Genomic DNA, 10,969 nt, shown 5'->3' on the forward strand with positions numbered 1-10,969 from the left:
CCCATGAGAAGCAGTCAATGGGCAGACTGGACAGCTAAAAATGTCATTCATTCTCTATGTCTATTTCTGTACTTATTTCCCCAGGCAGATGTATTTATATTTAATCCTTTGTAATCAAGCTCCTGGCTGTTAAGTATCCCTCTCAAGTGACATTTCCTAGAATATATCAGTCTGCTTGTCCCATGATTTAGGGAACCTGTTTCCAGCCACAGCCAATAATTGATATTTCCAGTTGTGCGGTGCCGTATTTTAGGAGAAAAAATCCTTCCTAATCCTTGGTTATGACCTGTTAATGCCTGGAAGTATGAGATTAAATTACCGTTATCCACATGCCATCCAATGGCCAGTTATAAACCAAATTTGCATAGCTATTGCTGGTAAAGGTCATAAATGTAGTTATCCTTTGCCTAAAAAGGGTCAGCAACAATATTTTATATGGGTTGACAGCCAGGTGATCTGCTTTTAATGACTAGCTCTGGCCAGACCTGACCTGCTTTGTGTGTCAACTACTCAGTCTATAAAATGTTTCTCTACTGTCTCAGCAAAGGGTTTTGAGCTTCTCAGCTGGAAGCCACAAACCCTTAAATTTTACTGATCAACCAACAGTAACAAAGGATGGAGTCAGAACTGATCAGTTCACCTTTGTGAAGGTGTTGGAATATGAAGAGAAAAGGATTTTTGACTAAATTGGTGGCTGGCTTATTTGGAAGCAATAGAAAGAAGTGCTACCCTATAAGCAGCATATAACCTGTCTGGGATGTACGCTATGACATGAGGTTGAAACAGGAGAAGTAATGTTATGGAAATTAATATAATTGTGCAGCTGTACAAGCTATGGTCATAACTTATAAAAAGACCTTGGGAGGTCTTTGTTCTAACTCCTTGTTTGAGGCAGATTTATCTCTCTCCAAACTAACTTAAAATTTCCAATGCCAGAGGTTCTACAACCTCTCTAGGTCATCTTTTCTAGTGCTAAGTTAGAAACTTCTTTCTAATAGCTAATCCAAGTCTTCCTTTTGCAATCTAGGCCCATTACTTCTTGTCCTGTCTCCTGTGGACACAGCAAAAACTTGATGTCATGTCCCTAGGAATTACTCTCAGCTTCCAGAGTATGTGCAGATCAGCTGGCCGAAACCATGTAGGAAAGTTTATTTTGTGTTTGATACTCAACATCTGCCCTGATGCAGTCTGCTGTTTGCTTGTTAATTACCTTTGATGAGGAATCAGATGATATTGCCCAATGCTGTAGGACTTGTTGGACCAATGATCACAGCTGATACCCAAACTATTAGGGCCCTACTGGTTGCCTTTTAGGCAAAACACTGAGACTTGGTAGTAAAGTCCCTACCTGTGAGATATATTGATCTTGTCTGTACTGTATGAGGATCGTCCCAATCTGCCCCACATGGAGTTAGTCTTGATGTAACATCTGGTATCGATTTTTGAGAGCAACCTGTTTTTATTGTTCCAAATTACTGACCAGGCACAAAGAGGTGCTGTTGCTGTAGATTCATAGACCCATAGATTCATAGGCATTAGGGGCTGGAAGGGACCTTGTGAGATCATCGAGTCCAGCCCCCCTGCCATAGGCAGGAAGTCAGCTGGGATCAAGTGATCCCAGCAAGAAAAATATGCAGACATTTTTTGAAAGAGTTCAGAGTAGGTGCTTGCACCACCTCTGGGGGAAGTCTGTTCCAGACCCTGGACTCTTGCACCATAAAGAACTTTTTTCTTATGTCTAGTCTGAATCAGCCTTCCTGGAGTTTATGGCCATTAGAACTTGTTATCCCTTGGGAAGCTCTGGTGAACAGCTGTTCTCCTAGGTCCTGATGTACCCCTTTTATAAAACTGTAGGCTGCTACCAAGTCACCCCTGAGCCTTCTCTTTTCCAGACTGAAGAGTCCCATATCTCTCAGCCTTTTGTCATATGGCCTGATCTCCAGGCCTTGGATCATACAAGTGGCTCTCCTCTGGACTCTCTCAAGATTTTTCACATCCCTCCTGATGTGGGGGGCCCAAAACTGGACATAGTACTCCAGCTGCAGCCTCACCAAGACCAAGTAAAGTGGGAAGATGATGTCCCTGGTTTTGCTTGAGATGCATCGCTAGATGCACGCCAGAGTTTGGTTTGCTTTGCCAGCCACAGCATTGCAGCGGTGGCTCATATTCATCTTGTGGTCAATCAGGACCTCCAAGTCTCTTTCGGTTGTGATGCTAGCAAGCATAGCACTGCCAAGCTTGTAAGTGTGTTGAGGGTTCTTCCTATCGAGGTGAAGCACCTTACACTTTTCAACACTAAAGGCCATCTGGTTTTAGTCAGCCCACCTTGAGAGCGTGTCCAGCTCGGCCTGTATTCCCAGTCTGTCCTGTGGTGTGACTGCCATCCCCCATAATTTGGTGTCAGCCGTGAACTTTGCAAGTTTGCATCTGACTCCTGACTCCAGATTGTTAATTAAGTTATTAACCCTGAGGGACTCCACTGCTCATCCTGCGCCACATTGATTTGCTCCCATCAACCAGTACTCTTTGGGTCCAACCCCATAGCCAGTTACCTAGCCATCGGACCATAAGATGATCAAGCCCACATTTCCCCAGCTTAGCCATAAGGACATTGTGGGGAACTAGGTCAAAGGTTTTCTTGAAATCCAGATATATGATGTCCATGTCATCTCCCTTGTCCAGGACTCATGTCACCTGGTCATAAAAGGAGATGAGGTTGGTCACACAAGACCTGCTAGTCACAAAGCCATGTTGGCTGGCCCTCAGAAGCTTGCCTTCCCAATAGTCTGATGTTGATGGATCTCTTGACAATTTTCTCTAGACTTTTTCCAGAGATGGACTTTCAGACTGATTATTTTATAATTCCCTGGGTCATCCCTTCTCCCTTTCTTGAAGATAGGGACGACGTTGGCCCTTTTCCAGTCTTCCAGGACCTTGCCCAAGCACCACAAATTTTCAAATATCTTTGCCAAGGGGGGTGCAATGATGTCTGCCAGCTCTTTCAAGACTCTTGGGTGCATTTCATCTGGGCCCGTGGACTTGTGAATGTCCAGATTCTCAAGGTGTTCCTTCAGCTGATCCACATCAATTTTGGGCCCACCACCCGCTCCAAGGTTGGTTTGTGTCCTTTCTGACAGTGTGATCCCCTGGGAGGCCAAAAAAGTTGTTTAGGAGATTGGGCTTTTCTTGGGTGTTAGATGTCAGCTGTCCCGCTTAATCCCACAGGGGCCCAATGCTATCTTTATTCTTTTTCCGACTTCCCATATATCTGAAGAATGGCATTTTGTTGTCTTTAATCCCTGAAGCTAGTTTGAGTTTGGCTTGTGCCTTGGCTTTTCTGGACCGCTCCCTACAGGTGCGGGCGAGTGCTGAGTAGTCCTCTTTAGTGATGCTTCCCATTTTCCAACTGGAGTAGGCTTTTCTTTTCAGTTTAATGAGGTCCAACATTTCCTTGTTCAGCCAAGGGGGCTTCCTTGCCCAATAATTACATTTCATGCGAGGTGGAATGGCTTTCCCCTGTGCCTCAAGGATTATGTTCTTGAGAGATGATCATTTCTCATGTACTCTCTTATCTAGGGGGATACGGCCCGTAATTGCCTGACTTACCAAATCTGTGAGTTTACAAAAGTCAGCCTTTCCAAAGTTAAAGATTTCTGTTTTACTGAGGGATTTGCCTGCTCTTCGGTGAACTGAGAAGGTGACCAAATCATGGTCACTGTTACCAAGCTTCCCCTTGATCCTCAGATTGCTCACTGTCACGCTGCTACTTGCTGTGCGTGAGGACCGGAGATAAAGTTTCAGGAATTTTAGCAGACAGTGGGGTCGTGCAAGTCCGGCTTGCACGTTGTTGCAATTAAACAATTGACAAGAAGCAGGTGGGGTGATGAAAAATCAAAGGTTTTTAATTACTTACGGTGGCAGCTACGGGGGAGAGAAGACAGAAGCAAACAAGAAGAATGCAGCTGGCAGTACGTGCTGACATGTCATGGTGATTACAAACAGCGTCTGGTGGTTGCTAATCGTGGACGGGAGGCAGAAGCTAGATGATCAGGCTAGTGTCCCTTGTAATAACAGAGCGGGTAACAAATGACCTTGCTCGGGTGCGGCTAGGCGCTCCCTTGTATTACCTAGGTGACGCACGTGATGATGAGTGGTAAGTTCATCCTATCACCTGTCTGGTTTTTTCAAAAAGTGCGTGCTGTAACTTTCCCCTCCTTGGTCCTGTGACATGAAGGGCGGGGAATCCTGCCATCTTGTTGCCTCGCACACTAACGCGGTTATAATAGGGAGACATGCCCCCTTGCGCAAGGCAGCAAGATGCTGTAAATTATGGTACCATCTTCAGGGTACGGCTCTTGTACAGCTGAACTCATAGTTTCTTCATCACTGGGTAAGCGGGTGTATACAAATGCAGATAAACGTACTAATTGTGACTTTAGCCACTGAAATAGAAAACAGAATAAACAACATATTATAGCGCCAACAGAACAAATGGTTAAGGCCGTAACTGCTAGGTGCTTTAAGTGACCGAGTCCGAACACATCAAGCCAGCTAAACATCCAGTCAAAGTTAGAACCAATATCGCAGGCTTGGCGTGTAAGGTTGAGGGCAACGTCAATTACTTGCAGGACGTCGGTGAGATTGAAGCTAGCAGGGGTAAAACACAAACAGCACTGTAGTTGACAGTCACTTTTGGATGGAGAAGAGCTGTTGTAGATGTCATTTAGGGAGGTGGAAAGGCTGCCTTCTGTGGCTAACAGATAGTCTAACCCAACGCGGTTAAAGTAAACGGTTTGTTGAAGCTTGTTGATCGCTTGTTCCATTTTTTCAGAACCTGTTTTTGTTGAATTGCCAAAGGCCTCGAAGGCTTAGTTAAGATACACAAGTTTGGTTAACTCAAGGGGGGGTACCAACTGAAGGGAATATAGTGCCTAGCCGTTTGAGGTGGGACATTTGATCCCATGCGCTGCATTTTGCGCGGCCAGTCTGTGGGAGTTGGAAAAAAGGCGACTCGCGGTAAAGTATAAACTGTTTCATGTTGAAGGCGGTGGTGACTAACGTCCATGTATAGTCAGGATCTGGCTGGATGTCTAAAAAGGCATGAGAAGTGTTAAGATTAAGCAATACTCATCCCGGCGGTAAGGCATCTTTTGGGGAATGACTATTACAGGGAGCGGTTGCTGGAGAATTGGAACAATTATGGAGAATTAGCTTCGGAGCATGCGCACACACTTGACCGAAAGTCATTGGGCTAAAGTTTGATGGAACATACGTGACGGCGTCGGTACTAGTCAGGTAGTTGCACTGCACTGCTGCTGCTTTACAGGCCGAGACCAAGGTTTGAAGGCCTGCTGGAAGGGAAACAACTTTTCCGAAATAGGGGGTGCTTATAAGTTAGGAGTGGTGGCAACTGCTATTATTAAAGGTTGGCCACCACATAAAAATTGCTTGCTGCATGGAGATGTTACATAACAGTAGTCAGTCTAACGGCATTTTTTAGCCACACTATGGGGGCCACTGAGTTTGTTAAATTAATACGATTTAGGGAAATGCCATCGACCGTGCTGAGGCGCCCCAACAGGCAACTAGGAAAATTGGCCCAGGATGCGAATTCGAAGGAATTATTAAAAGTAAATGGGGTAAACGAAAGGCCTAACTGCTGAACACTGGGGACTCGGTTGGTACATGCAACGAAGGTGCCATTTTCTTGCGTATCATTTACGCAATTGCGGGACATGATAGCTAATGTCGTCAGAAAGGAATTTTCTCGCAAGTTATTGCTCAGAACCTACAACAAGATAACACATTAATAAAAATTAATAAAAATTAGCAAGACCTACATAACAAGCTAAGATTTACGGCAATTTTGGGTCGCATTGGCTTAGCCAGTTATGGTGCGTTACTATGCGAGTACGAGGACCTTCACACCAATATGTATTAGGGTAAGTGGCGGGTTGCAATACAGTGGCTTCAGGCGGGGCTGACGGATGGGGACCCTTAGGAAACATGAGCCATACAAGATCGCCTGCTGTGTAAATGGGTTTCCACGGTGCAGGGAATGTGGGGGCTCGAGAGTCCCAGTACGGTTTGTCGGAGTTAAGATTAGGAATATGCACAGTGGGGGTTGCACCGCCAGTGCAGGTTTTATAAATGTACTCCGAGTCAATCGCTATAATGCACGGCGGTCAGGCTGGATTATGGGCCATTGAGATATGCTGGAGAACACTAAGGAACCCCAAAAGTTCCAATGTCTGGGCATTGGTATCATAGTTGATCTGTTGGATTTCCGTCCAGTCACATGCCTGGCATGCAGCGCCGTACTTCGAGGAACCCTTAGTGGACCCATCCGATGCTAACCACACCGGTTGAGTTGTTCCGTAAAGGAGAATGCGGTTCTGGTAGGCTGGTGCTGGCTGGGATTCTTCTTGGAACTGCCAACTGCCCCACTTGGCATGAACGTCATTAACCAGCTTAGCCCAAGTTACTGGTAGGCCGCCAAAGCAAGCAGATGGCCTTCTGGGGTTAAGGCCAGGCAAGGTCTCGGTGCTAGGCCCGTAAATAACGCCGTGCTGTACTGAAAATGGGCTTGCCAACTGGAGGGCCAGGCAGGCAAGGGCGAGTCCGTTCCGGTGTTGCTCCCCCTCAATGGTGGCAAAGTTGTAATAAATTGGACCACCTTGGGCACTACACGCTACCACCGATAATTGGTCTCTCAACCAGTTATAGCTGACTCGCAGGGGCTCTGTCGGTGTGAAACTGTGGAGGTGCGATGGTGTGTGGAAAAACTCAATGAGCTCATTAAATTTCTTTGTGTTAGAGTTGTCCCAGAGGCGCCAGGCATGTCCCCGTGTTTTTCTTTGAAGATGTTGAACAAATGGGTGCAAGCGTGGCAGCAGGAAGTGTTGGGCCCACATCAGTTGCCCTAAAAATTCTTGGAACTATTTTTTTGTTTTCGGATGGTGTTCTCTCCAGGTGGCTAACTGGTCAGGCTTTCCAATTGATATTTCTGATGACGAAATGTAATTCCCAGGAATGTGAACTGCTTATTAGGCTCGGTTACTGATTTTTCCATATTAATTGCCCAGCCGGCCTGAGTGAGGGCCACACACGTTCGATTGCCTATTTCCTGCACCATGGTGGGGTCGGCACCAATTATTAATATGTTGTCTACGTATGAATAGATGCACATGGAGCTTGGGGTTGCTATGCTTTCGAGAACTTGCTCTAGTGCCCCCACTGCTGCTGCTGGTGAATTACAATAGCCAGAACTTCCATAGGTTTTTCCGGAGAAGTTCAGGGCAGTGGGGGTGAACCTTGACAGTGGGCGATGCGATGGCGGGCTCTCTAATCGGGAGAACTTGTAACACGGATCTTTCGAGATGAAGTTGTCTTATGCTGCTCACTCCTAACAGAACTTGGGTGCCCAAAACGGCTCGGAACGACCTTGCTGCTGCTCGCACTGGTTTGAACGGTGAGATTAGGACTTTGACTACTGGAACACTTTCCGTTGCATTCAGTCCTTGGACAAAGATATTGGCCCCTGTACTAACATGGGGCAATGTGGGGGTGATAACGTTGACTTGTGCTCCTGTGTCCAGCAGTGTACTGTGGGGCGTAGGGACAGCTGCTGGGTCGGAAGGGTGGTGGTACCATATTGTAGCGTATGGCTGCTCGTCCCCGGGTGGGGCTCTAGAGCCAGCGGCCGCTACTCGTTTCTTGGGTGCCTCTCTCTTGCTTCTAGTCCGTCCTGGTATTCATCGTTCCAACGGAATCCTAGGGCGGCAGCTAGCTTCTCTTGCGTCTCCTGGTCCAGTCGACGGATTTGCTGCTTACTCATTCCTCCCTGATTGAGGAGGAACCCGAACATGGCGTGGTCTTTTGGTGTGCACCGCAGGGGGTCTTTCGGTTGGCTAACGGTGTAGCAATTGGAGCTGCCTGAGGACATGGCCATAACAGCCGAAGCGAGGCTGCCGGATGGGGGGGTCAACGGGCAGTTTATGGAGGGGCTCGGGCATGCTACTGACTGGCTGTCTGCAGAATGTTTGTAGCCACAGGCGAGAGGTTGGATCATTAGGCCAATAAAGGTCACAGGCCGCAGTTACTCCTGCCAGTAGTGTCAGGACTGACCCTGGATCAGAGCGGTATCGCTGAGGGTATAGGGCCACCTGTTGTTCTGGGGTAAGATTCCCTCTTGGATTAATATTTGGGTCCCAGTGATAATAACTGAACCCTACTATATAGTTCGTCAGTTGGTCATGTCCTCTGCTGGTGGTGGACTTGGGCCCCACATGGACCGTATGTGGCGTCATGGACAAAGCAATAACTACTAACGCTGGGAGGGGAATTGGCCAGTCATGACTGTGAATGGCAGCATTAACACCTTCTAATCCGGAGGCCCAGGTGGGGCTACGGAGCATCATCATGCTTTCTTCTTGGTCCACTCGATCATAACCAAAATCTATGACCGTGCGACCCAGCCAAACTAATGGCAGCTCCCCTGGGTGGCGGGACGTGGAGGTGATTAGACCATGTATCTCCGTTTGTGACCTACTTCGCCAGGAGGTACTCGTCACTGGCTGTCTCGCAGGCCCGATCGTGATCTTTATGGTAGTTATCGGGTAGGCTGTAGGTGTAGCGGGTGTCGTTGGGGGCGTGGACTGTCAGGCGAAGTTGGCAGTTTCAGGTAAAGGGCAGATGAAGCTTCCTGTACCGGCCTGCCCTCTGGATCGTTGTATGGAGGGGGTGGCGCTGAGGGCGGAACCACAGGCTTCCCGGGCGATGGCACCTCTGCCTCCTGCTTCACTTTCTCTCGGCCTTCATCGGCTGCCCATTGCACCACAGCATGGAGTTGAGACTCCAAATTAGTATACAATCGCACAGTATTTACAAAGTACTGATACAGAATACTCAGGCACTTTGTCTTATCCCATGTGGGCCCCGTCCACTTGTGTGAGGTTTTTCCATGCATCTCTAAGTCACTTATCAGATCTGCCACCATTTCATGTCCCATGGAGCCCTCCTTCAAGGGTGGGCAGCGGTAGTTATCTGCGGGCGTATCGACCCCAAGGCTCTTTAAGTGCCGCAGCCCCCTTGCCCAGGTTTGTGCCGTGGTGGGGTCCCCTATCCTGTATCCCTTAACTTTCTTCAGAGACACTGTCTGCCCCTCATTGAGAGGACGAAACAAAGTTCTGGGGTCCGGCAACAGGCATCCCAAAGCTGAGGGCAACCCCTCAAAAGCCCGTTCCTTTTGGCCTTTCTTTAAGGACAAGTAGCCCCGGCAAGTTTTGGGGGCTGAACTGGCGGAGTGGTAGTTCATGTGTGCCCACAATTCGGTGTCATCTTCGGTGGGGTGGCATCCCCTGCCCCACGGACATGCGGTGACCAGTGGGTCTAAAAGTCCCGATCTTGTTCGTGACGCCATGTCACGCTGATACTTGCTGTGCGTGAGGACCAGAGATAAAGTTTCCGGACTTTTAGCGGACGATGGGGTCATGCAAGTCCGGCTTGCATGTTGTTGCGATTAAACAATTGACAAGGAGCAGATGGGGTGATGAAAAATCGAAGGGTTTTAATTACTTATAGCGGCAGCCGCGGGGGAGAGAAGACAGAAGCAAACGAGAAGAATACAACCAGCAGTACGTGCTGACATGTCACGGTGATTACAAACGGCTTCCGGCAGTTGCTAATCGCGGATGGGAGGCGGAAGCTAGATGATCAGGCTAGCATCCCTTGTAATAACGGAGCGGGTAATGAATGACCTCGCTCGGGTGCAGCTAGGCGCTCTCTTATATTACCTAGGTGACGCACATGATGATGAGTGCTAAGTTCGTCTTATCATCTGTCTGGTTTTTTCAAAAAGTGCGTGCTGTAACTTTCCCCTCCTTGGTCCCGTGACATGAAGGGCGGGGACTCCCACCATCTTGTTGCCTCATGCACTAACGTGGTTATAATAGGGGGACACTCATCAGGTCCTCCCCTTTGGCCAGGACCAGATCAAGCAATGCTTCTCCTCTAGTTGGCCCATTGATTTTCTCTGTTAGGTAGAGGTCATCAGTGCAAGCAAGAAAGCTGCATGACCTATCTGATTTGGCCGTGCGCTCATCCCAAGAGATGTCAGGGAAGTTGATGATCATGCATTGAGAGTGTACGGCCTCAACCAGTTCCCTAATGAATTCTCAATCAAGTTCTTCCTCTTGGTGGGGAGGTCTATAGTAGACTCCCGTAAGTATGTCACCCTCCCCATGTTCTGCCCATATTTTGACCCAGAGGGTCTCAAGATGCCCTTCCCGGTTAGAAAGCACAATTTGCAAGGAAGTGAACTGATCCTTGACATAAAGAGCAACACCCCCAACCCTCTTCCCAAGATGGTCTTTCCTGTATAAGGTATACCACTCCAAAGCAAGAGACCAATTATAGGTAGAGTCCCACCATGTCTCTGTTACCCCTACAAGGATAGTCATTTTCATATAAAAGAAGAGCCAGTTCCTCTTGCTTGTTTCCCAAGCTCCTGGCATTTGTATACAGGCAGTTGAGTCTGCCATGAGAAGCCCCATGCTTCCCTATAGGGTGAGGCAGGACCTTTTCTTGGGCTTCCCAAGTTATTGGTAATGTGGCTGACATGACCTGGGCTAGAACTGTTAATAGACTTCCCCCCAGCGGTCTTAGTTTAAACCCCTGTCAAGGTCAGCCATTCAGGCTGAGAAGAGCTTCCCCTTTCAGGTAAGGTGGAAGCTATCCCTTCCCAACAGTCTGCTCTTTCTGAAGTGTGGACCATGGTCAAAGAAGCCAAACCCCTCACAATAACACCATCACTGGAGTCTTCTATTCACCTCACCAATGCACCTCTTCCTTCGAAGCCCATGTCCTGTGACTGGGAGAATTGATGAAAAAACTATCTGTGCCCCCAGCCCCCTGAGCCCAGCCCCCAGAACCCTGTAGTCACACATGACCTGGCTTGGACTGCTCCGTG

This window comes from Crocodylus siamensis, chromosome 9 (genome assembly GCF_052110815.1).
Source record: "Crocodylus siamensis isolate JL-2025a chromosome 9, ASM5211081v1, whole genome shotgun sequence".
NCBI lineage: Eukaryota > Metazoa > Chordata > Crocodylia > Crocodylidae > Crocodylus > Crocodylus siamensis.